This window comes from Schistocerca nitens, chromosome 4, assembly GCF_023898315.1.
Source record: "Schistocerca nitens isolate TAMUIC-IGC-003100 chromosome 4, iqSchNite1.1, whole genome shotgun sequence".
Taxonomy (NCBI): domain Eukaryota; kingdom Metazoa; phylum Arthropoda; class Insecta; order Orthoptera; family Acrididae; genus Schistocerca; species Schistocerca nitens.
In genome coordinates this window covers 75,187,593-75,212,562 of record NC_064617.1, presented here as the reverse complement: position 1 = coordinate 75,212,562, position 24,970 = coordinate 75,187,593, and positions in this window count along the sequence as shown.

The following is a 24,970-nucleotide window of genomic DNA, read 5'->3' as shown; positions in this document are numbered from 1 at the left end:
TTTTCTGGATAGAGAAAATGTTCGACTGCTGCCCTGAGCAGCAGCAATTTTAATGGCCAGTAGTGTATTTTCCACAATTGTTCCCTTTCCACCAAATTTCATGAGTAAACTCCGCCCAAGCTACCTGCGAAGATCCACAGCTGCGAGCAACAACATTTTTTCCGAAATTTTTACTTCCCAACGGACTCCTGGTCTGCCTCACTTCAGTTACTCGAAGACGTAAAGTTAGTGGAACGTTGGCGAGAGCACGCCCAGCAAGCCACTGGCCTGCCCCATGCGTTTCCACTGACATTTCATACACTGTACTTGAGAGTATTACTCCTACAAACAACAACCAATTATCTACGAAGCGATTTCGCCGCTGTCTGTCGTTTTATTGACCTAAAGGCATCGCAAAGTGATTTTAGTCACGTTAAACAGACTCATGTAAGGGGCAAGACCGTTTCCACCTTACACTATAAAGATTGTCGCAAGACTGGAATGCTTCAGTAGAAGCGCCCACATAACCACAATAATTCCCTTTCTCATATATGGTACGAATTTTATTGCCTCACTAGTGTTTTGCTGCTTCAAATGGTAACAGAAAATTAAACGTTCCAGAAATATTCCGTGTGGTTTGTATGTTCATTGTGTCTGTCTTGCAAATTTTCGCAGCACTGTTTTCGAAATACATTGTCTGTGAATGTACCTTTCTGTTCTTTTTCTTTTGCTACTGCCTGTATCCCGCATTGAGCGCAGGGTCGGCTGGGTTAAGTACGGATTTGGCATGGTTAATGTGTAAGGGGTGGCCGGATGCCCTTCCTGCCACCACCCCATACCCCCCGGGATGAAATTAGTGTACCCCAACTGTCTGCGTCTAGTGTAAATCGTGAAATAGTGTGAATGTGTTTGAAATGTCTGCGAGTCGTGTAACTTAGGCGGGACGTGGGACCAGCCCGGTATTCGCGTAGTAGGATGTGGATAACCGCCTAAAAACCACATCCAGGTCGTCGTTAATCCGCCGGACGGATTCGATCTGGGGCCGGTGTGCCTACCTGAGTCCAGGAAGCTCTCGACTATCCTGGCGGGTCGTCTGTGAATGTATCTCTGTCGTCAAAATAGACCGCATGTGGCATTCAGAAGCTCTGATAATCTTTCAGCCGCGCGGGATTAGACGAACGGTCTGAGGCGCTGCAGTCATGGACAGTGCGGCTGGTTCCGGCGGAGGTTCGAGACCTCCCTCGGACATGGGTGTGTGTATTTGTCCTTAGGATAATTTAGGTTTAGTAGTGTGTAAGCTTAGGGACTGATGACCTTAGCAGTTATGTCCCTTAAGGTTTCACAGGCATTTGAACATTTTGAATAATCTTTCTGAAAACTCGCTATTTAATTTCCTGCTCAGATAAATACATTGTCACATCTTCAGTACGTGTCTTTATGACGCTGAGTGGCAATATACATTGAGGTAATAATAGTCATCGTACGAGGTGTGGCTAGAAAAAAACCGGACTAGTACTGGTGAAACAATAAAACGAATGCAATAAGGCTGAAAGTCGCGTGGCCTGTCACGTGACTCTCGCTCCGCCTACTGCTCGAGTTTCATCTGCCTCCTGCACTCAGTCTGCCCGTGGCGTCTGTTTTAAGTAGTTGACGTTTTGTCTGTGCGTCGGAAAATGTTGAGTGTACAGAAAGAACAGCGTGTTAACATCAAATTTTGTTTCAAACTAGGAAAATCTGCAAGTGAAACGTTTGTAATGTTACAACAAGTGTACGGCGATGATTGTTTATCGCGAGCACAAGTTTTTGAGTGGTTTAAACGATTTAAAGATGGCCGCGAAGACACCAGTGATGACACTCGCACTGGCAGACCATTGTCAGCAAAAACTGATGCAAAATTCGGTAAACTTGTTCGACAAGATCGCCGTTTAGCAATCAGAGCAGTGTCTGAGTTAACAGGAGTTGACAAGGAAAGTGTCGAACAAGTTTACCGATTTTTTCAATGTTTGCATCAGTTTTTGCTGACAATGGTCTGCCAGTGCGAGTGTCATCACTGGCGTCTTCGCGGCCATCTTTAAATCGTTTAAACCACTCAAACACTTGTGTTCGCGATAAACAATCATCGCCGTACACTTGTTGTAACATTACAAACGTTTCACTTGCAGATTTTCCTAGTTTGAAACAAAATTTGATGTTAACACGCTGTTCTTTCTGTTCACTGAACATTTTCCGACGCACAGACAAAACGTCAACTACTTAAAACAGACGCCAAGGGGAGACTGAGTGCAGGAGGCAGATGAAACTCGAGCAGTAGGCGGAGCGAGAGTCACGTGACAGGCCACGCGACTTTCAGCCTTATTGCATTCGTTTTATTGTTTCACCAGTACTAGTCCGGTTTTTTTCTAGCCACACCTCGTATAACGATATGCAACTATAAAGATGGCGGTAGTATCGCGTACACAAGGTATGAAAGGGCAATGCATTGGTGAACCAGTCATCAGTACTCATGGGATTCGTGTGGAAAGGTTTCGGTCGTGTTTAGGGCGGCACGACGGGAAATAACAAACTGTGAGCGCGGAATGATAGTTGGAGCCAGGCACATGGGACGTTCCGTTTCGGGAATCGTTAGGAAATTCGATATTCCGAGATCCGCAGTGTCAATGGACTACCAAATTTCAGGCAGTACCTCTCACCACGGAAAACGCAATGGCCGACGGCCTTAACGACCGAGAGAAGCGAGGTTTGCGTAGAGTTGTAAGTGCTAACAGACAAGCAACACTGGGTGAAACAACAGCAGAAATGAGTGAACGACGTACGACGAAGTCTGGTGTTATGGGGCTATGGCAGCAGACGACCGACGCGAGTGCCTTCGCTAACGGTGCGACATTGCCCGCAGCGCCTTTCATGGGCTCGTGGCCATGTGGTTTGGACCCTAGACGACAAGAAGCCCGTGACCTGGTCAGATGAGTCCGTATTTCAGTTGGTAATAGCTGATGGTAGGGTTCGAGTGTGGCGCACACCCCATGGAGTCATCAACCCAAGTTTTAAACAAAGCACTGTGCAAACTGGTGGTGGCTGCATAATGGTGTGGGCTGTGGTTGCATGGAGTGGACCAGGTCCTCTGGTAAACTGAACCCATCATTGACTGGAAATAGTTATGTTCAGCTACGCGAAGATTATTTTTAGCCATTCGTGGACTTCATGTTCCCAAACAACGATTGAAATTTTATCTACGGCAATGCACCTTGTCATCAGGCCACAATAGCTCGCGATTCGTTTGAAGAACATTCTGGGCAGTTGGAGCGAATGATTTGGCCACACATAACACCATACGTGAATCCCATCGAACATTTATGGGACATAATTGAGATGTCAGTTCGTGCACAAACTGCTGCATCGGCAACTCTTTCGCAATTGTGGTCGGCTATAGAGGCACCATGGCTCCGTATTTCTGGAGAGGACATGGAACTACGTGTTGAGTCCATGCCACAAGGAGTTGTTGCACTACACCGCGCAAAAGGAGGTTGACACTATATTAGTAGGTATTGCATGACTTTTGTTACCTCAGTGTAAATGATGGGTATTAAATGTATCAGTTCACATATCAAGCAATAAAAAAAAAAGTTTGCGTTAGTTTGAGAAGCATTTGCCCCTGCACATTTTAATATCAGTTTAAACTTAAATAATACTTCTGCAGTTCAGCTGCTGTTTTTATTACCAGTAGTGATTTTAACAATTGACATCTTCGTTCAGGACGCGACTAAATCTTTTCACTGTTAGCGACGTATGATTTTACGAATTACACATCCTTATACTATTTAAATTATCATTTTTACTGTACCTCATGCCGTTGTTTTTTAGGATAAAGGCATCTATGAGTAAAGCATTAAATGAAATAAAACAAAATCAGCTTTCTGAGGAGTCTGTTAATGCCCGGACAGCAATAGTATTTTTAAATGATAAAGCAGACTGTCACCGTTTTTTGGCAACGGTCCTGAAACGCTTTCCAGTGACACTTTATGGGCAGCATGCAGGGACGAGAAACTAAATACGAGAAACTTTGGCTAGCTCGCTCACACAACGTCAGTTCAGAATCTAGTTTCCGACCTCACTATCTCGCACACACGCTACAATTACAATACAGTAGAGCAATCCTGCATGAAGACGGTCATGAAGCTGTAGAATGTCACTATGAGAAATAAATTCCACAGTATTTCCTCTTGTTCTCATGGTAGCTGGCTACCGAATATCGCGGCTGACAGCATACAGACCACACGGTGACGCACCATGTAATACACCTCTTCAATATGGAATGAATCTGACGCCAATATTGACAATGGAGTTGACCAACATTAGGGAGATGATATTGGGAGAGTGGAGAAGGGCCCATTGTCTTGCTTGATGTTCGCCGTTTCGCAGTAACAGCAGCTACAGATTAGAGTGAACGATGGTCTGGACGTATCGAACAGTTTTGATTGTTCGGTCATTACAGTACGAGTACTCGGAGATGGACCTTTGTGTCACTGGATGATACTGAACGGTGGCTGCCGCTCTAAATCTCGACAATGCTGTCGCAGGCAACTGCCAGTGGCAACAAAATACACTAGTGGCCATTAAAATTGCTACACCAAGAAGAAATACAGATGATAAACGGGTATTCATTGGAAAAATATATTATACTAGAACTGACATGTGATTACATTTACACGCAATTTGGGTGCTTAGATCCTAAGACATCAGTACCCAGAACAACCACCTCTGGCCGTAATAACGGCCTTGATATGCCTGGGCATTGAGTCAAATAGAGCTTGGATGGCGTGTACAGGTACAGCTGCCCATGCAGCTTTAACACGATACCACAGTTCATCTAGAGTAGTGACTGGCGTATTGTGACGAGCCAGTTGCTCGGCCACCATTGACCAGACGTTTTCAATTGGTGAGAGATCTGGAGAATGTGCTGGCCAGGGTAGCAGTCGAACATTATCTGTATTCAGAAAGGCCCGTACAGGACCTGCAACATGTGGTCGTGCATTATGCTGCTGAAATGTACGGTTTCGCGGGGATCGAATGAACGGTAGATCCATGGGTCGTAACACATCTGAAATGTAACGTCCACTGTTCGAAGTGCCGTCAATGCGAACAAGAGGTGACCGAGACGTGTAACCAATAGCACCCCATGCCATCACGCTGGGTGATACGCCAGTATGGCGATGACGAATACACGCTTCCCATGTGCGTTCACTGCGATGTCGCCAAACACGGATGCGACCATCATGATGCTGTAAATAGAACCTGGATTCATCCGAAAAAATGACGTTTTGCCAATCGTGCACCCAGGTTCATCGTTGAGTACACCATCGCAGGCGCTCCTGTCTGTGATGCAGCGTCAAGGATAACCGCAGCCATGGTCTCCGAGCTGATAGTCCATGCTGCTGCAAACGTCGTCGAACTATTTGTGCAGATGGTTGTTGTCTTGCAGACGTCCCCATCTGTTGACTCAGGGATCGAGACGTGGCTGCACGATCCGTTACAGTTATGCGGATAAGATGCCTGTCATCTCGACTGCTAGTGATACGAGGCCGCTGGGATCCAGCACGGCGTTCCGTATTACCCTCGTGAACCCACCGATTCCATATTCTGCTAACAGTCATTGGATCTCGACCAACGCGAGCAGCAGTGTCGCGATACGATAAACCGCCATCGCGATAGGCTACAATCCGACCTTTATCAAAGTTGGAAACGTGATGGTAAGCATTTCTCCTCCTTATACGAGGCAACACAACAACGTTTCACCAGGCAACGCCGGTCTACTGCTGTTTATATATGAGAAATCGGTTGGAAAATTTCCTCACGTCAGCAGGTTGTAGGTGTCGCCACGGGCGCCAATCTTGTGTGAATGCTCTGAAAAGCTAATCATTTGCATATCACAGCATCTTCTTCCTGTAGGTTAAATTTCGCGTCTTTAGGACGTCATCTTCGTGGTGTAGCAATTTTAATGGACAGTAGTGTATAATGTACTCTCCCATCACTAAACATAACTTCTGAACTCCGTATTTATATGGCGGAACACAAATTAGCGTTGCGATTTCTCTAACATTTTGGGTTGCACGGCAGACATGATTTACATTCAGTATCGACCGGTTTTGCTTTTTGGACTTAACTGTGTAACGGTGGTGCTTAATCGGAATATTAAAGATCTGTTCTGTCATATCAAGATACGTTCTTTGAATAACACAATGGAATTATTTAATTTTTAATTTATAGTATTTCATTACATTGAAAGTGGAAGAGCTGCTATTAAAAGGCTTGCAAAAAGTGTCTTGTAATATTGGCCATTGTATGTCCTGTATTAATATCGGTTGTTAATGATACCTTGCACTGACACTTACTGAATAATAGTAGATCACATAACCATGGGAATATATTGTTACTATTTCAGCTCACTTCTCCAATGTTTTGCTCTCCGTTTTACGGAATAAAATACAAAATATTATCCTGATCCACACATCGAACCAGTGTCCATCCTCTACACTTGGTACGCAGTACCCAGTCGCCTTCAAATGACTCCAGACACATAATGTCCTTCTCAGTTTTTTCAGTTGAGTGGTTGTTCCCAATAAATGCCAGTTTTATTTGCTGGTTTGTAATTGACTTTACATTGACAAGTTTTGGGTGTTTGTTTTATTTTTCAACTCTCTTCCAGACTTTACTTTGTCTTTTAGTAAGTATTCCGTAATTCAAGCAAATCTGTGATCGGTATAAAATACCAAAAGTGAGATAGAAAGAGTTTCGACCGCGTTTTCAGATTTTTGTTCGTTAACAACCTGCTTCAGCCCTTTCCTCAGACCATCTTCTGTTTGTTTTCAACGCTGCAATACAGTAATAATGCATTTTCAGTGTAGAGGGATGAAAGTATGGCTAAACAACGTCTAAAATGTAAGCTACAGTAACTAAAACGTGCGATGTTACACCCGCTATGGCTTCCGTTGGCTGCAGACGAAGCGAGATCCGTATAAATAAGGATGCCATTGCTGAATACAGAAGCTTTAGTCGAGAGTATGTAATGTAAGCTCCGCCCATCGCCTACAGCATTACATCATTGGCAACAAATGACACTTGGGATATTCTACACTACAGCGGAGGAAAGGCTGATGATGGTCCGAGGAAAATGCTGAAACAGGTTGCTAAAGAATAAAAAGCTGAAAAAGCGATCGAAATTGTTTTTATTTGAGTGTTATTTTGTCTGTCTTTAATGTCTTCTCTCCCGTGCTGATCTTCTTTTTTGTAATTGTTGAAAACGCTTCGGCTGCCTCCTTCGCGGTCATTTTGTTAGACATTAACTTGTTCAAGCCCATCTTCACGCACTCTTCATTCTATTTTCGTCTTACTATTTTCTCATTTTCCGCCATTTCAATCTGATCTGAAAAGAACTAAGAAGAAGGAAGCTAAATTTAAAAATTGAAATTACTTCTGACCGATTGTCAAAGCCATTCGGATGGCCGGTACTGCGCGACAAATACGCAGTAGAATCTAGTCATGTTGTACCTTATTTTTGTTTTATAGAAATTACCATGAAACGTTTGTTAAGTGTCATTCCTTACGTAACATAGATGCAACGAAATTAATCACTTACGTGATAATGGTTAACTCGGGCTTAAAAACATCCTCCTTGCAGTAAGATCTACAGCAACACCATCAAGCACTTCGAGCAGACAAAGTACTGCAGACAGGAAGAAGATATTTGTCTCCAGTGCACGTCGAAACACAGGTTTACTTCTGCTTTGTGCACACGTCTACCGTTTGGAGGAGGAAAGGGAAATCACAGGAGTATTTTTCACTCGACCATTCAGGATCCTCCGGAAATGGCACGCACCTTCCATCAGAAACTGATTTGCTTCCAGCAAGACACGTGTGGATAGGGGGAGTGCGACGACTTCTGGACAGCCACGGAGTGTCAGCACTGGGACCACTCTTGCGGGCTTTCTCGACGCGACAGCAGGGGGAGGCGCGCCAACAATGGCATCAGACGAGTGCCAGTTGTACGTACAGTACAACAAAGGACGTGTCCGTGTCTGGAATCCCCGAGAAGAATGAAATTTCCCGGATTACATTTGTTACCGTCAAACCGTCAAAGCAATTTGCGTGGTTGTTTTTGATACCATTAGGTGCAAAGCACGCTCACCATTGGCTGGGAAACCCACCTATTTGGACAGCAGCCGTTACATTTTTCCCATGCTAAGATTGTCGGCTATGCCTTAGATTCGAAGTGCCCTAGATGTTGTCTTTCAACTAGTTAACATTACACTATAGGTTGTCCGACCGGCCTCACGTCGTTACAGATTGTATTCGGCTGTTGCCTTGACCAGTATGTTCTCTGGGTCTCTCACCCGATGAAATCGTCTGATCATGTTTATTCAAAGGTCTTCAAGATGTTAGCTGCATATGGGCATTCAAGTGAATCGATGGTAACTGCGAATGTTTGTGGAGAAGAAGAACTTGAATTCAGATCTCTCACCAACCACGAGTGGTCGCCATAACAGTCTCAATCTTCCAAGAACGCATTCTGTCTGACCCAAATTGCCAGCCAGTCAAACAGTACTAGCGTAGCGTCACCAACCCATGAACCCCTTACTGGCAATTTCGCATTCCTGCAAGAGATCGGGCTTGGTGTGCATCCGCAGTGAAATAATAGATCTACTGGCCATAAACATGGTGCAACGTCCAAAGATTCATTCTTTCAATGCGGGTGCAAACCAAACCCGATCTCTCTCTCTCTCTCGAGTTTGGGCGAGGTCATGTAATAGGGCTACGAGAAGCTGTATGTTCCTTCTGTGATACTGCAGAAAGGCTTGACAGAAATGTAGCCACTGTTCTAGAGTGCTGCCAACGGTGGTCACTAGAAAGTATGGTCACACGAGCACCGTGCTCCGGACGGCCACTTAGCAATACCAAGAGGGGAGACCGCAGCGTTTGGCATATGGCTCTGGCGCATCATAAGGCATATGTAACAGCAATTTGACCAGTAGTTAGCACCAGAGAGACACAACAAACTGTTACAAATTGGTTACTTCAAGCATAGGTCTGAGCCAGACGCCCTGTACCGTGCATTCCACTGACCGCAAACCACCGCCGTTTGGGACTTTAGTGGTGTCAAGCGAGAGCTGACTGGAGCTTAGGGTGGAGGTCTGTTGTGTTTCCGATGACAGCTGGTTCCGATGAAATCTTCGGTGCTAGTAACGGCCGCGTGTTGGTTAGAAGGAAGCCAGGCGAACACCTGCAACGAGCCTGTCTGCGGCCTAGACACACTGGACCTACATCTGGAGTTACGGTCTGGAAAGCGATTTCATATGACAACAGGAGCACTCTCGTGGTTATCTAACGCACTATGACTTCAAATATGTACGTCTGTCTGGTGATTTGACCCAATATGCTTTCCAACAGGATAATTCTCCCCCACATACCCCTGTTGTAACCCAACCAGCTCTACAGAATGTCGACATCTTGCCTTGACCTGCTTCATCACCAAATGTGTCTCCAATCGAGCACATATGGGACATCATCGGATGACAGCTCCAGCTTCATCCACAAACAGCATTAACCTGTATTGACCGACCAAATGCAACAGGCATGGAACTCCATCCTACAAACTGACATTTGACACCTAATCAGCACAAGGCATGATCTTTTGCATGCTTGTATTCAACACTCTGGCTGTTTCGCCTGTTGTTAATCTACCAGCATTTCACTATCCAATGAGTTATCTCGTTCTTACATTACCCTGTAATCTTGCAACGTTCATCATATATATATATATATATATATATATATATATATATATATATATATACACTCCTGGAAATTGAAATAAGAACACCGTGAATTCATTGTCCCAGGAAGGGGAAACTTTATTGACACATTCCTGGGGTCAGATACATCACATGATCACACTGACAGAACCACAGGCACATAGACACAGGCAACAGAGCATGCACAATGTCGGCACTCGTACAGTGTATATCCACCTTTCGCAGCAATGCAGGCTGCTATTCTCCCATGGAGACGATCGTAGAGATGCTGGATGTAGTCCTGTGGAACGGCTTGCCATGCCATTTCCACCTGGCGCCTCAGTTGGACCAGCGTTCGTGCTGGACGTGCAGACCGCGTGAGACGACGCTTCATCCAGTCCCAAACATGCTCAATGGGGGACAGATCCGGAGATCTTGCTGGCCAGGGTAGTTGACTTACACCTTCTAGAGCACGTTGGGTGGCACGGGATACATGCGGACGTGCATTGTCCTGTTGGAACAGCAAGTTCCCTTGCCGGTCTAGGAATGGTAGAACGATGGGTTCGATGACGGTTTGGATGTACCGTGCACTATTCAGTGTCCCCTCGACGATCACCAGTGGTGTACGGCCAGTGTAGGAGATCGCTCCCCGCACCATGATGCCAGGTGTTGGCCCTGTGTGCCTCGGTCGTATGCAGTCCTGATTGTGGCGCTCACCTGCACGGCGCCAAACACGCATACGACCATCATTGGCACCAAGGCAGAAGCGACTCTCATCGCTGAAGACGACACGTCCCCATTCGTCCCTCCATTCACGCCTGTCGCGACACCACTGGATGCGGGCTGCACGATGTTGGGGCGTGAGCGGAAGACGGCCTAACGGTGTGCGGGACCGTAGCCCAGCTTCATGGAGACGGTTGCGAATGGTCCTCGCCGATACCCCAGGAGCAACAATGTCCCTAATTTGCTGGGAAGTGGCGGTGCGGTCCCCTACGGCACTGCGTAGGATGCTACGGTCTTGGCGTGCATCCGTGCATCGCTGCGGTCCGGTCCCAGGTCGACGGGTACGTGCACCTTCCGCCGACCACTGGCGACAACATCGATGTACTGTGGAGACCTCACGCCCCACGTGTTGAGCAATTCGGCGGTACGTCCACCCGGCCTCCCGCATGCCCACTATACGCCCTCGCTCAAAGTCCGTCAACTGCACATACGGTTCACGTCCACGCTGTCGCGGCATGCTACCAGTGTTAAAGACTGCGATGGAGCTCCGTATGCCACGGCAAACTGGCTGACACTGACGGCGGCGGTGCACAAATGGCGCGCAGCTAGCGCCATTCGACGGCCAACACCGCGGTTCCTGGTGTGTCCGCTGTGCCGTGCGTGTGATCATTGCTTGTACAGCCCTCTCGCAGTGTCCGGAGCAAGTATGGTGGGTCTGACACACCGGTGTCAATGTGTTCTTTTTTCCATTTCACAAGTTTGATTATTCTACATTAATTATCTTTTGGTGCTGTGATTTTATCGTGTCAGTATATACTGTTATGCCTTTGCAAACTAACAGACCAGAACGGTACGACTCGCCAGCCACTTAGATTGGTGTAGACTGGGTAAGAAGGTGAACCGACATGGAAGGTATCGACTGAGTGCCAGGTCGGGTTAGGTTCGTTGTTGCAGTCAGGGGTAACAACTCTGCGCGCTGAAGTTCGTATCCTGCGTTTCCTCAGATCATCTACAAATATAATCCCGCCATATTCCTGCTGTACTGTATACACACAACAGGTAAAATTCGTTACCTTCTATCTTCCCTGTTGCGGCAATTTTAATGACCGGCAATGTAAAGGGCGACAATTATTGAACTGTATGAAAGAAAACGTAAATTAGTTACAAACTACGGCGGGCACACACTTTATTCAATATGTAGACGTCACTACAGATATTCGAATTTAGTTTATGACATTTCGATATTCCTGCCATCCTTGGCGGCGATGCGGTGCAGACGAACAGCGAAATTCTGTATGAGCCGCTGAAGTATCGGAACAACGATGCTGTCGATGACCTCCTAAATAGCTGTTTTCATCCCAACAATATCTTTGTGGGTTTTCCCGTACACCTTGCCTTTAATACAGCTGCGCAAAAGGGAGTCACGTGTGTTCATATTCGGAGAATATGATGGCCAACCGATCCCATGCCAGTGGTCTCTGGGTACCCCAGAGGCAGAACGCGGTCCCAAAAATGCTCATCCACGACATTAAACACTCTCCTGCTTTGATGTGGTCGAGCTCCGTCTTGCATGAACCAAATCATGTTGAAGTCAGGCTCACTTTGGTTAGTGGGGATGAAATTATCTTCCAAAACCTTCACGACCCCTTCGGTAGTCACTGTAGCATCAAGAAATATCGCGCCGATTATTCCGTGATTGGACATTGCACATCACACAGTCTCCCGTTGAGGGTGGAGAGATTTCTCGATCGCGAAATACGGATTCTCAGTCCCCTCAAATGCGCCAATTTTGCCTATTGGCGCCGGCCGGTGTGGCCGAGCGGTTCTAGGCGCTTCAGTCTGGAACCGCGCGACCGCTACGGCCGCAGGTTCGAATCCTGCTTCGGGCATGGATGTGTGTGATGTCCTTAGGTTAGTTAGGTTTAAGTAGTTCTAAGTTCTAGGGGACTGATGACAGATGTTTAGTCCCATAGCGCTCAAGAGCCATTTTTTGCCTATTGACGAACCCATCCAACTGAAAGTGAGCTTCGTCGCTAAACCAAACCATAATAATTCCCATTATGTCCCGCGGCCGACCGTGCAGGTTGAACGCCCTACCACAAACCGTTCAGAAGTTATGACGATTTTATTTTATATAGTTTAGTATTTGTAACCCTGTATACGAGGGTCGTGACCCGAAGCAGAACGTTGATATCCAATGAAATGCCAATATGTATTCTTTGATGCCATCTAATACGTCTATCTACTCGTACTAACCCTATATTAAGCTCGATACAACAAAGCAATTATTGCTGAAAGTCAGTCAGAATTTTACGGACTATAACACGCACCTTAAGTTTCAAGCAAATTCCATGTAAGTATTTTTTTTTTACTTTTTTATTATTAGATTGCAGAGGCAAATTAAAAAGATCTTAGTTTATAAATCCCAACTCACCTTTAAAATCCCTGAAAGTCGTCACCTGAACTTTTTTTCTCTTCTTGTTCTTCTTCTTCTTCTTCTTCTTTCTTTTCATCGTTATCATTGTCCCATTCATCTATAAGTTGGTCTTCACTGTCATCGAGAACGTTACTTATGCCGCACTTGTTGAAAGATTTAGCAATAATTTATTCTCTCACTCTAGACCACGACTGTTTTATCCACTGATTGCAGGTCGTTTTAAAGCTCCCTTAGTCCTGAATTCATGTCGGGTTTCGTCCATCATCCAATTTCAATTTATATCCCACATCATATGATTATAGTTTATCTTTTTGCATTGTGAAACTGGCTACGTACTAACAAAAACATTGTACTGTTACCGATAACACAAATCGCTCTCAGTTCATGTTCACTGGCCCCATAGATTGGAACGACATGTCATAAGCTAGAGAGTGTTCTGGGTTTGTGACTGCGGTGCTGGAGGAAGACAGCTTTAGCAAACTTGTGAATCCTCGCAACTCATGTTCGTCGCATCGGTGCGCTCCTGTTGCCAGTTGAATACGATATTGCCAGATCGAGATAGGTTCTCCGTGGCATCGAATGTATGGCCATTTTTAAGAATGGCGGGAATTTTAAATCAAACACTGGACATTTTTATATTAATTTGAGTATAAAATGCACCTGCATTTTGGAGACGAGTTTCGGCTAGTATGCCACGAAGCCACAATTTTGAGCACACTCCGCTACAGAGTGGAAATTCATTCTGTCTTTATGTAGCAAGGAAAGTTGAAAAGTGCAAGTAACACAAGGAAGAGAGAATAAATGAAAAAAAAAAGAAACATAAGCTCCTATATGGGTGGAATGTCATATGCAGTGCATCCCATACGCTTTAGGTGAAATATGGGCTTTGAAGAATCCCGAGCGGAGAGCACTAACGGAACTACAGTTACACTCCTACTGTAAACAGACTTCACAAAAAAAACAGCTCGTATTGTTTCTGAACCCACAGCTGTTCTCTCCTGAACTCTCTCTCAGGAATTTTATTCCTGTGATGTTACATCAAGCCTTTGGTGTGCGGAACTCCAGTATAACCTAAAGAAGAACGGGTTAGTATGCTGCGGCTGCCGGTCACATTGCCCCCTAGACGGCGCATGTTATGGAGAGAGTATGGCAAAGCTTTATACACCGTTAAACGCGTGCGTTTGGGACATGCTGTCGTCACTTTGAACATTTGTTATTAGCATAAATTTTTGCTATAAGCTGTAAGATATCTAAGTCATTAAAAACCAAACTTTTCATTTACTTTAACTACCGGGAATTGAATGTGGCACCTTTGCCTTTTGTGAAAAACGCTTATCGACTGAGCGATACAGGCACAAATCACAACCCTCCTTCAGATCTTTACTGCCGCCACACCCCTCTCCTACCCTCCAAACTTCATACATACCTTGTGGGCCTAGCAGTTCTGCAGTAAGAATACCGTGGCGAAAGTAGTTTAAAAGCGACAGGGTAGGTGATTGTTTGTAGAAGTAAATAAGAAGGAGGGGAAAGTTTTAAATAGACTTTTAGTTGTTAAATGGGAACTACGTGTGTAACTGAACCTCTCGCTAACAATGCGAAGCAAGCACTGAAGTCCCGATTACAGATTCCGTTCTAGAATCGTCGTGTATCCTACCTGTAAACAAGACGTTAACTGTGGAATTACTTTTACGACACGTGCCGCGCAGAGCGGCCTCGCGGTTTGAGGCGCCTTGTCACGGACTAGAAATGTCTCTGAGCACTGTGGGACTTAACTTCTGAGATCATCAGTCCCCTAGAACTTAGAACTACTTAAACCTAACTAATCTACTTAAACCTAACTAACATCACACACATCGATGCCCGAGGCAGGATTCGAACCCACGACCGTAGCGGTCGCGCGGTTCCAGACTGTAGCGCCTAGAACCGCTCGGCCACCCCGGCCGGCTATGACGGACTGCCCGATCCCTCCCGCCGTAGGTTCGAGTCCTCCCTTGGGCATGGGCGTGTGTGTGTTGTTATTAGCATAAGTAGTGTGGAAGTTTAAGGACCGATGACCTCAGCAGTTTGGTCCCTTCAGACACATTTGAACATTTAACGATAGGTGCTTTTAATTAATCTCAAACTCATCTGACTGTGTTAAAATTACAGTCTATATAAAGTATGGTTACGAGAATGTTCAGAGTGACATGATCACGAAGCAATTGTTTACAGTGATTAATCGTTGTGTAATGTAAGTGTCCCCTGTTACAAAAACGTATCTATTGAATGTATACGAAATATGATCCTAATATTCTCTCAAGACGTTCGTTTAGGCCCTGCAATGGTTTATTACCTTGAAACGAATAACTCGGCTCTGCTCTTGCTGCACTGCAAAAATGATGACCTGAAATAAATCAGATCGCGGCAGTTTTTCTTTTAAACTTATTTTCACACTGTATTGTTTTACATATTATCTTTTTAACTTGAACTGTCATAAACGACATCCTTTTTGTGGCACTATCATTTATCATAAAATTTAATTTTGTACATACTCTTTAAAATGTATCAAATTCTCTTTTTACCTTTCTAATGTGAAACGGTACAGTAGTTTCCGCTCAATAAGCAGCAGGTTTCGCTGCTCGCTCACACCGTGAAATACACTCCTGGAAATGGAAAAAAGAACACATTGACACCGGTGTGTCAGACCCACCATACTTGCTCCGGACACTGCGAGAGGGCTGTACAAGCAATGATCACACGCACGGCACAGCGGACACACCAGGAACCGCGGTGTTGGCCGTCGAATGGCGCTAGCTGCGCAGCATTTGTGCACCGCCGCCGTCAGTGTCAGCCAGTTTGCCGTGGCATACGGAGCTCCATCGCAGTCTTTAACACTGGTAGCATGCCGCGACAGCGTGGACGTGAACCGTATGTGCAGTTGACGGACTTTGAGCGAGGGCGTGTAGTGGGCATGCGGGAGGCCGGGTGGACGTACCGCCGAATTGCTCAACACGTGGGGCGTGAGGTCTCCACAGTACATCGATGTTGTCGCCAGTGGTCGGCGGAAGGTGCACGTGCCCGTCGACCTGGGACCGGACCGCAGCGACGCACGGATGCACGCCAAGACCGTAGGATCCTACGCAGTGCCGTAGGGGACCGCACCGCCACTTCCCAGCAAATTAGGGACACTGTTGCTCCTGGGGTATCGGCGAGGACCATTCGCAACCGTCTCCATGAAGCTGGGCTACGGTCCCGCACACCGTTAGGCCGTCTTCCGCTCACGCCCCAACATCGTGCAGCCCGCCTCCAGTGGTGTCGCGACAGGCGTGAATGGAGGGACGAATGGAGACGTGTCGTCTTCAGCGATGAGAGTCGCTTCTGCCTTGGTGCCAATGATGGTCGTATGCGTGTTTGGCGCCGTGCAGGTGAGCGCCACAATCAGGACTGCATACGACCGAGGCACACAGGGCCAACACCCGGCATCATGGTGTGGGGAGCGATCTCCTACACTGGCCGTACACCACTGGTGATCGTCGAGGGGACACTGAATAGTGCACGGTACATCCAAACCGTCATCGAACCCATCGTTCTACCATTCCTAGACCGGCAAGGGAACTTGCTGTTCCAACAGGACAATGCACGTCCGCATGTATCCCGTGCCACCCAACGTGCTCTAGAAGGTATAAGTCAACTATCCTGGCCAGCAAGATCTCCGGATCTGTCCCCCATTGAGCATGTTTGGGACTGGATGAAGCGTCGTCTCACGCGGTCTGCACGTCCAGCACGAACGCTGGTCCAACTGAGGCGCCAGGTGGAAATGGCATGGCAAGCCGTTCCACAGGACTACATCCAGCATCTCTACGATCGTCTCCATGGGAGAATAGCAGCCTGCATTGCTGCGAAAGGTGGATATACACTGTACTAGTGCCGACATTGTGCATGCTCTGTTGCCTGTGTCTATGTGCCTGTGGTTCTGTCAGTGTGATCATGTGATGTATCTGACCCCAGGAATGTGTCAATAAAGTTTCCCCTTCCTGGGACAATGAATTCACGGTGTTCTTATTTCAATTTCCAGGAGTGTACAAACGGAGGCGGCTCCGCCGCCAATTTTATTGCACGACGCGGCCGGCCGCGGGTGCAACAGAACCCATTTGGACGGGTGGAAAGAAATGTGTCAGGCTTCATAATACATACTTATATGTGTCGTGTATTATGCATTTCTTGTGCGTGAATCAGAATCTGCACATGAAGTTTCCTAATCCTCCGCACACCTTTCCATAAAGCGTGGCCAAATCTTAGTTGGGAAGTAGTTCTGTAGTATAGTAGTGCCAACTTCACTCCTGGGCAGGGGAGAGACAGCACAGGGAAGTAAAAGTCAAAGACGTTCCAGTGTCACAAGATTTGGGGTGGAGAAGTTGGTCACGGACAAGTGGTTCGACCATCCCCTCCACCGGGGCCCAGGAAGGCGTCCGGGTGCCCGCGATATTCTGGGAGTGTTACAGAAGACGGGTAAGTGAGCAGACATGCCCTCAGTGCGTCTGTCTCGATGTTCACGCGTGGACAGAGGTATCTGAATATTTGCACTAATTCTTTTATTTCCAGCTTTGGATTGTGTAAGGAAATGAATGTTCTCGTTTAATTTCGGAAATTTGACCCCCTATGTTAATGTATCTGGTCCCGAGTTTGCCCGTTAGTGGATATCCCATGTAATATAATGGGAGACTTTGGTGGTATACATTTGGCCAACGCAATTCCGTCTTGCCCGTAGAAATGTGTGTGCAGATCAGTATATAATATACCCGAGCTATAAATAGTAAAATTGTAATATCTGTAAACTAGAACTGTAACGTTTTAACTTTAATTTTGGTATGAAATCGTTACTAATAGCCAATGAAAGCGGGTTGAAAGCCGTGAGCTGTCTGGGGAAGTTAACCGTGGATTACTGGGCAACTGTTTCACCAGGTATCTGTTCTAGGTTTACTAAATTCCCAAACAGACTAACATTGATTATAATCTTTTACAGTCATACAACAACCGGTAATATATATATATATATATATATATATATATATATATATATATATATATATATATATATATATATATATATATAAGGAGAATTTAAATAAAACGAAAGAAATCAGTTTATATTTGGAAATTTATTTTTAAGATTGATCATCGAAATTTCAGCATATTATACGTGAGTTATAACTGAGCTGGTGCCTTATTTACGATTGTGAAAATGCGAGATTGGAATCTTACGGAACACATAAAATATGGAGCCAAGATTGGGAGACTGGATACAACACTGCATTCATAAAACAACACACAAAGAACATTGAAACACATGCAAGAGAAAGTTAACCACAACCAACAGATTCAAATTTTCACCCAAAGAAATTACGTTCGTAGCACAATCCTGTCCGTCATGTAATTACCACACACTGGTATACTAAATTCATATTAACTCTTTGTCAAATCTTCCCAAGAAGAATAGCTGAGGGCTACTTTGATGATTCCACCACATGCTTCACGTGGTCAACTTGGTTTACAGAAAGCGTATAACTCCACAATAATTTAGATAATAAAAATAAATTAGATCGAAAAGCAAATTACAAAAGAAAAACCTCGAACTGGTTACTAACGTCTTACTGTTAACCTGACGGGTCAAACAGTTATATAAGCACGTGGTACTGGTCTCGCAAAGTACATCCCACGTGGGTTGAACATAAAGAAAAGTTGCTATATTCAAAATATTGTCAAGACGAGACGTTATAATCACACAAGCATTTGCATTTAAGATTGATCTTAGTTAGAGTTACTGATCAACACGTGGTTCCACTTAACTCACAAAGTAGTAACAAAGCAACTCCCGGAAAATAATATGAACCTCACACGAGAATTACACTACGCTGCAATTTAAGATAACCTTAGATATTTTAGAGCTAACCCGAAATAAAAGTGATTAAATTCTCAGTTAGGCTGAACTTAACAAATCCATTGTCCTACGGACTTAGCAGACACGCGCTTAGCCGGAGATCTTACCATTTCAGACGCTCGCCACCGCCAGACTGCAACTGCCTACTACTGGACTGCAACCGCCTACTGCCCAGCGTGCTTCCTGAGAGTCGCTCACAAAGACAAACGGAAGGGGCCAGAGGGGCAGCTTCCTGTACCAACATGACAAGGGACGGACCGGACCATACTAAGAATAGAAACCTCTTTGCTTTTAGGAACTACCTGTTCCGACGTTGGTCCCACTGTTCTCTAGCAGACAGCCTTGTCTGCTACCCTCAAGCATGCAACTACAAACACATTTGATCATTCATCCTCTCACACAGAAGGGAAGGGGGATGACAGTATCTTATCATATACAGTATATAACAGAAAGCGGATGTAGGTTCCGTATGAGACTGTGTGACATGAATTACATATATACTGTGTTTTAAAGTGTAGTAGTGTGACAGATCGTTCTTGTTTACGTGTAAAAGTAACACGTTCCACTACTCAGTCTCCTCCCAGATAGTCAGAAACGCCATAGTAAATTTAGAAGAGGAATTTATTCCATAAAAGACAACAAATTTGAGAAATTAAACATGAAAGGAATCCAACAGAGACCTTTCAGAACTATTGCTGCAATCGCTGTACAGTCGAGTGATAATGTTTAAAATAAATAGGTAATCAGCTGTCATGAATATTTAACATACCCTAATAATCACATAGGAGTCAAGTTAAAGGAATTCATTTAAAATAAAAGCTATATAATGCAGGGACCCACACATCAGCGTGTGAGCCCCCCAGCCCCTTGCCTAGTATGGTACAGAAAGGGCACGCTCTCTAGGTAGCGCTCTCAAGCTCCCGTCCCCAGTTATCCTTTGCGGAATTTTCATCAGGGCTTGACGTCATCAACTTTCATCTGGCGTCCCTAGGCAAGGAGGTTTGACGGTAATCATTCAAATGAAATACTTTAAATAATAATGGACGAAGAATACTAATTAGAATACTGAACGTAAGATTGACACCAACACGTGGATACTGTTTAATGCCATGAAATCTCGCATCAGAATAAGCTCAAAGTAATCGCCTTTTCTCCAAATGGGTCGTCTCTCTATAAAATCACATCAAATCATCCTCTAACCTCAGTTACACATTTATGGTGCAACTCAAATGAAAATTCCTTCTTCATACGGCACGTCCGCAATCGGAACCTGAGTTCTGCCATGGTACAACAGTGTCTCCCCCTCTCTGGCCGACAACTGTAGTTCTACTGTCGTTTACTTCGCTCGCAGGAGCTCTACTCAATAATATAACCTGTGGTAGCTAAAGAATATGTCACCTACCTATGTGTTCAGGCATGCTAAGATGCTCCTAGTGACAAACAATCCGAACAAGTGTGATTTCCTATGATATTTACCGTTTCTCGTAGTGTGCGTACTTCTCATAGGTAGTAGCGGAAGAAAAGTTGTGGAGGCCGGTCGTTAATCGTGGTTCAAATGGCTCTGAGCGCTATGGGACTTAATATCTGAGGTCATCAGTCCCCTAGAACTTAGAACTACATAAACCTAACTAACATAAGGACATCACACACATCCATGCCCGAGGCAGGATTCGAACCTGCGACCGTAGCAGTCGCGCGGTGCCGGACTGAAGTGCCTAGAACCGCTCGGCCACCGCGGCCGGCTCGTTAATCGTGCATCGATAACTAACTAGGTTTGCGGCTGGTCCCGGCGGAGGTTCGAGTCCTTCCTCGGGCATTGGTGTGTGTTTTTGTCCTTAGGATAGTTTAGGTAACGTAGTGTGTAAGCTTAGGGACTGATGACCTTAGCAGTTAGGTCCCATAAGATTTCACAGACACAAGTAACTAGGCAGAGCATTTGCCTGGGAAAGGCAAAAGGTTCCGTGTTCGAGTTCGGCATAGGCAAACATTTGAATGTGCCAGAAACTTCATATAAGCATATATCATCAACTTCCTTTACAATTGGAAGCACTGTATGAGTGTTTATATAGTCAGGCACGTAGTGTGCGCTCCACAGCATTGCCTAGGTTTTGTCCACACCCAGTGGAACAGCCACGGGTCGATAATAACGGTAGTGTAAATGATTCTGGCACCTGCTGTAACTTCACGACAGTCGACACGTTCACTAGCGATCACGAACGATAATCTTACATCGCAGACGCTATCAACCAAGCGACAGTGACGACATATGGCTACTGGCGCCGTTCTGTTAAGAAGCAGGATTCCCAACCAGCTGTTCGTGTAGCAGGAGAATCCCTATTCGCATTGCAATCGTCACGCTTTATACTGAGTACAAACTGTGCTTTAATTGGTCTTAAAACTACTAACGGAATGCAGAGACAGACGGCCGGTCGCTGGGTACAGACACACGTGAGCTGTATAACAGTTATGACAAGATGTCGCGTATGGAGGGCATCCACGCAACGCCGTATCTCAGATGCCTTCCAGACGACGGCCCGGCTGGTTTTTGTGAGCCCTGCGCCTCGGAACAGAGCGGCCCGTGTCAGCCATCAGCTGCCCCGGCGACTGAGGAGCGGCATGAGTCAGTCGGAGGGCGCGCGCGCATCTGCCCTCCCACGTGCGCTGATGCAACGGCCGCCTCTTAACTGGATGACGGACTGTCCGTCCTCTCCAGGCGGACCACACATCTGCCTCTCCAGGTCGCGACAGGCCACCAGCAGGCGACGCGGCTGCAGACACCCACCCGAAACCTCCCAAACAAGTCCATAGCAAACGAGTAGGAGCACAGTACTACGCTGAAGCAAATGGTCAGTTCTACGCCATGAAGTGGCGATACTACGTTTGTCAAACTTTGTGGAGATGCTTTTCATATAACGGCTGTTAACTGATTGAACACTCATTCAATTCGGAACTGATATCCATCATGCCTACAAATAATATTTGACAGATCTTTAACGTAAAAACACTGCATGAATTTCAAGTCAGAAGTGTCCACCAGGAGCAACGTACTCAGAGAGCTGGCCGGATAACAGTGGGGCAGTCAAGCTGAAACCATGCGAAACTCTGAATGGCGTTATGCTATTATACTGCTCCGCTGCAGAATATGCCTACCTTGTCTGGTATAAGTCAACAAATACCAAATAGGTCGATATTGCCCTAAACGACTCATGAAGAACTACGAGGGCGAGTCAAGTGAAAAACCTTAAATATTTTTTAAAATATTATTTATTGTGCAGAAGTGGTACAAAGCTGTATCACTTCAACATAATCTCCCCCACGCTCAATGCAATTCCTCCAGTGCTTACAAGTGCATAAATTCCTTTAGAAAAAAATTATTTTGGCAGTCAGTGCAACCACTCATGCACCGCGTGGCGTACCTCTTAATCAGAACGGAACTTCTTTCCTCCCATTGCGTCTTTGAGTGTTCCAAACATATGGGAATCATTTGGGGCAAGGTATGGTGAGTATGGTGGATGAGGAAGACAAAATGCAGGTCTGTGATTGTTGCAACTGTTGTACGGGCAGTGTGGGGCCTTGCATTGTCATTTTGCAAAAGGACACCTGCTGACAGCAATCCACGTCTCTTTGATTTGATTGCAGGCCGCAGATGATATTTTAGGAGATCTGTGTATGACGCACTGGTGACAGTGGTCCCTCTAGGCATGTAATGCTCCAAAATGACGCCTTTTTCGTCCCAAAAGAGAGTCAGCATAATCTTCCCTGCTGATGGTTCTGTTCGAAACTTCTTTGGTTTTGAGGATGAGGAATTGCGCCATTCCTTGCTCGCTCTCTTCGTTTCCGGTTGGTGGAAGTGAACCCAGGTTTCTTCCCCAGTAACGATTCTTGCAAGGAAGCCATCACCTTCTCGTGCAAAGCGCCGAAGAAGTTCTCCACAAACATCAACACGTCGTTCTCTCATTTTAAGAGTCAGCTGCCATGGTACCCATCTGTCAGACACTTTGTGAAACTGGAGCACATCATGCACAATGTGGTGTACTGACCAATGACTAGTCTGTAAACATGCTGCAGTGTCATTCAGTGTCACTCGGTGGTTTGCCTTCACTATGGCTTCAACTGCTGCAATGTTCTGTGGAATCACAACTCGTTGTGCCTGACCTCAACGAGGAGCATCTTCCACTGAAGTCACAGCATTTGCGAACTTCCTACTCCATACGTAGACTTGCTGCTGTGACAAACATGCATCACCGTACTGAACCTTCATTCGTCGATTAAATTCAATAGGTTTCACTCCTTCACTATGCAAAAACCGAATAACAGAACGCTGTTCTTCCCTGGGGCAAGTCGTAAGTGGGGCGGCCATCTTTATACTGATACTGCGACGGTATGTGTGTGTATCTGCACTATACTACTACCTACAGGCAATTCTGCACGCTGTTTGTAGCACGCTTACCAACTTATAGGATAACGGCACGAAATTTAGATTTGCTATTACTAATTTAAGGTTTTCATTTGACTCACCCTCGTATAATAGCTGTTCGAAGTCAACTCCAGTCGAGTGGCTCTATCATCTTGTATTAATTGCACCATCTCCCCTTCGAAGAGAAATAGCAGCAGAAAGGGAAATAACGGAACTGGAGCTGGAAAAAACGTATCCCATGCACGGGCAACAACCCTACCCTCCATGACTAAGATCAAGGAAAGGTTTCTTCAGAACATTGAAGTAAGTAACAGCCACTGATGAAGAAGAAGCCAGACTGTAACCATGGAGGGCTGAGAAATACCACCCTTCTGGTTGGAAAGATTTTCAGATCCTTTATCCCTGGTCATGATGAGGATTGGCTATTCTGGAAATCCTTTAATGGACTGTGGGCAGGCCCGCATCTCGTGGTCGTGCGGTAGCGTTCTCGCTTCCCACGCCCGAGTTCCCGGGTTCGATTCCCGGCGGGGTCAGGGATTTTCTCTGCCTCGTGAAGGCTGGGTGTTGTGTGCTGTCCTTAGGTTAGTTAGGTTTAAGTAGTTCTAAGTTCTAGGGGACTTATGACCACAGGAGTTGAGTCCCATAGTGCTCAGAGCCATTTGACTGTGGGCAGGAGTGGGCAGATCACGGGTTAACCTGGAAAAATAGGGATACATTGAAGAAAACAAAAACGGCGAGGAAGAACAGATTGTTCAGCATATGCTTCAGTGCCGACTGTATCGAGCCACCTGCACAAAAGATGACCTTCACCAGGCAAAGGAAAATGCACTGGAAGTGATTAATTTTGGTCAAAGATTATATAAACTGTATTTATCTGTCATCAATTGTATGAACTGTGTTTTACGCATATTTCTGACACGAGAATAATAATAATCTATCCTCAACATGAGTATGAAATGCGACCTCCACAGGCAAGAACAGTCTCTTGTATTTGTTGGAACAAACGCTCCAAAGATGTAGTGTAATTATATGTCTATTTTGTGTGTGTGTGTAAGTGTAACGTGTTCTATGAAACTGTTTTTTAAAAACATAATGGTTAATTGTTTTTATATGAGTTGTTCTATGAATGGCAGCACATCCTCAGATGACCTACTGGAAAAGGGAGAAAAAAGGTTCGCCACAGCTGGATCTTATTGCAATCTTTTAAACTGTAAATATGTTAACACAGATTTATTTCAGCCAACACTTCGCTGAGCTAAGTAGTTAATTATAATTATTTTCCTCTTATTGACGTTACGCTATCGTGCAGATACGTTGTTGCACACCAAAGCGAGAAAAATTTACGAATGTGACCTATTTTGGTGTCAGGGGTTGAAACGTTAGGGTTCTTATGTATGTATATTTATTAGTAACACACTGGTTTGTTAATTGGAGCTGCAAGAAGCAAATTTAGTTATACATTCCAGGTATTAAAATTCGTGGAGAAGAAGTAAAAACTTTGAGGTTCGCCGATGACATTGTAATTCTGTCAGAGATAGCAAAGGACTTGGAAGAGCAGTTGAACGGAATGGACAGTGTCTTGAAAGGAGGATATAAGATGAACACCAACAAAAGCAAAACGAGGATAATGGAATGTAGTCAAATTAAGTCGGGTGATGCTGAGGGAATTAGATTAGGAAATGAGATACTTAAAGTAGTAAAGGAGTTTTGCTATT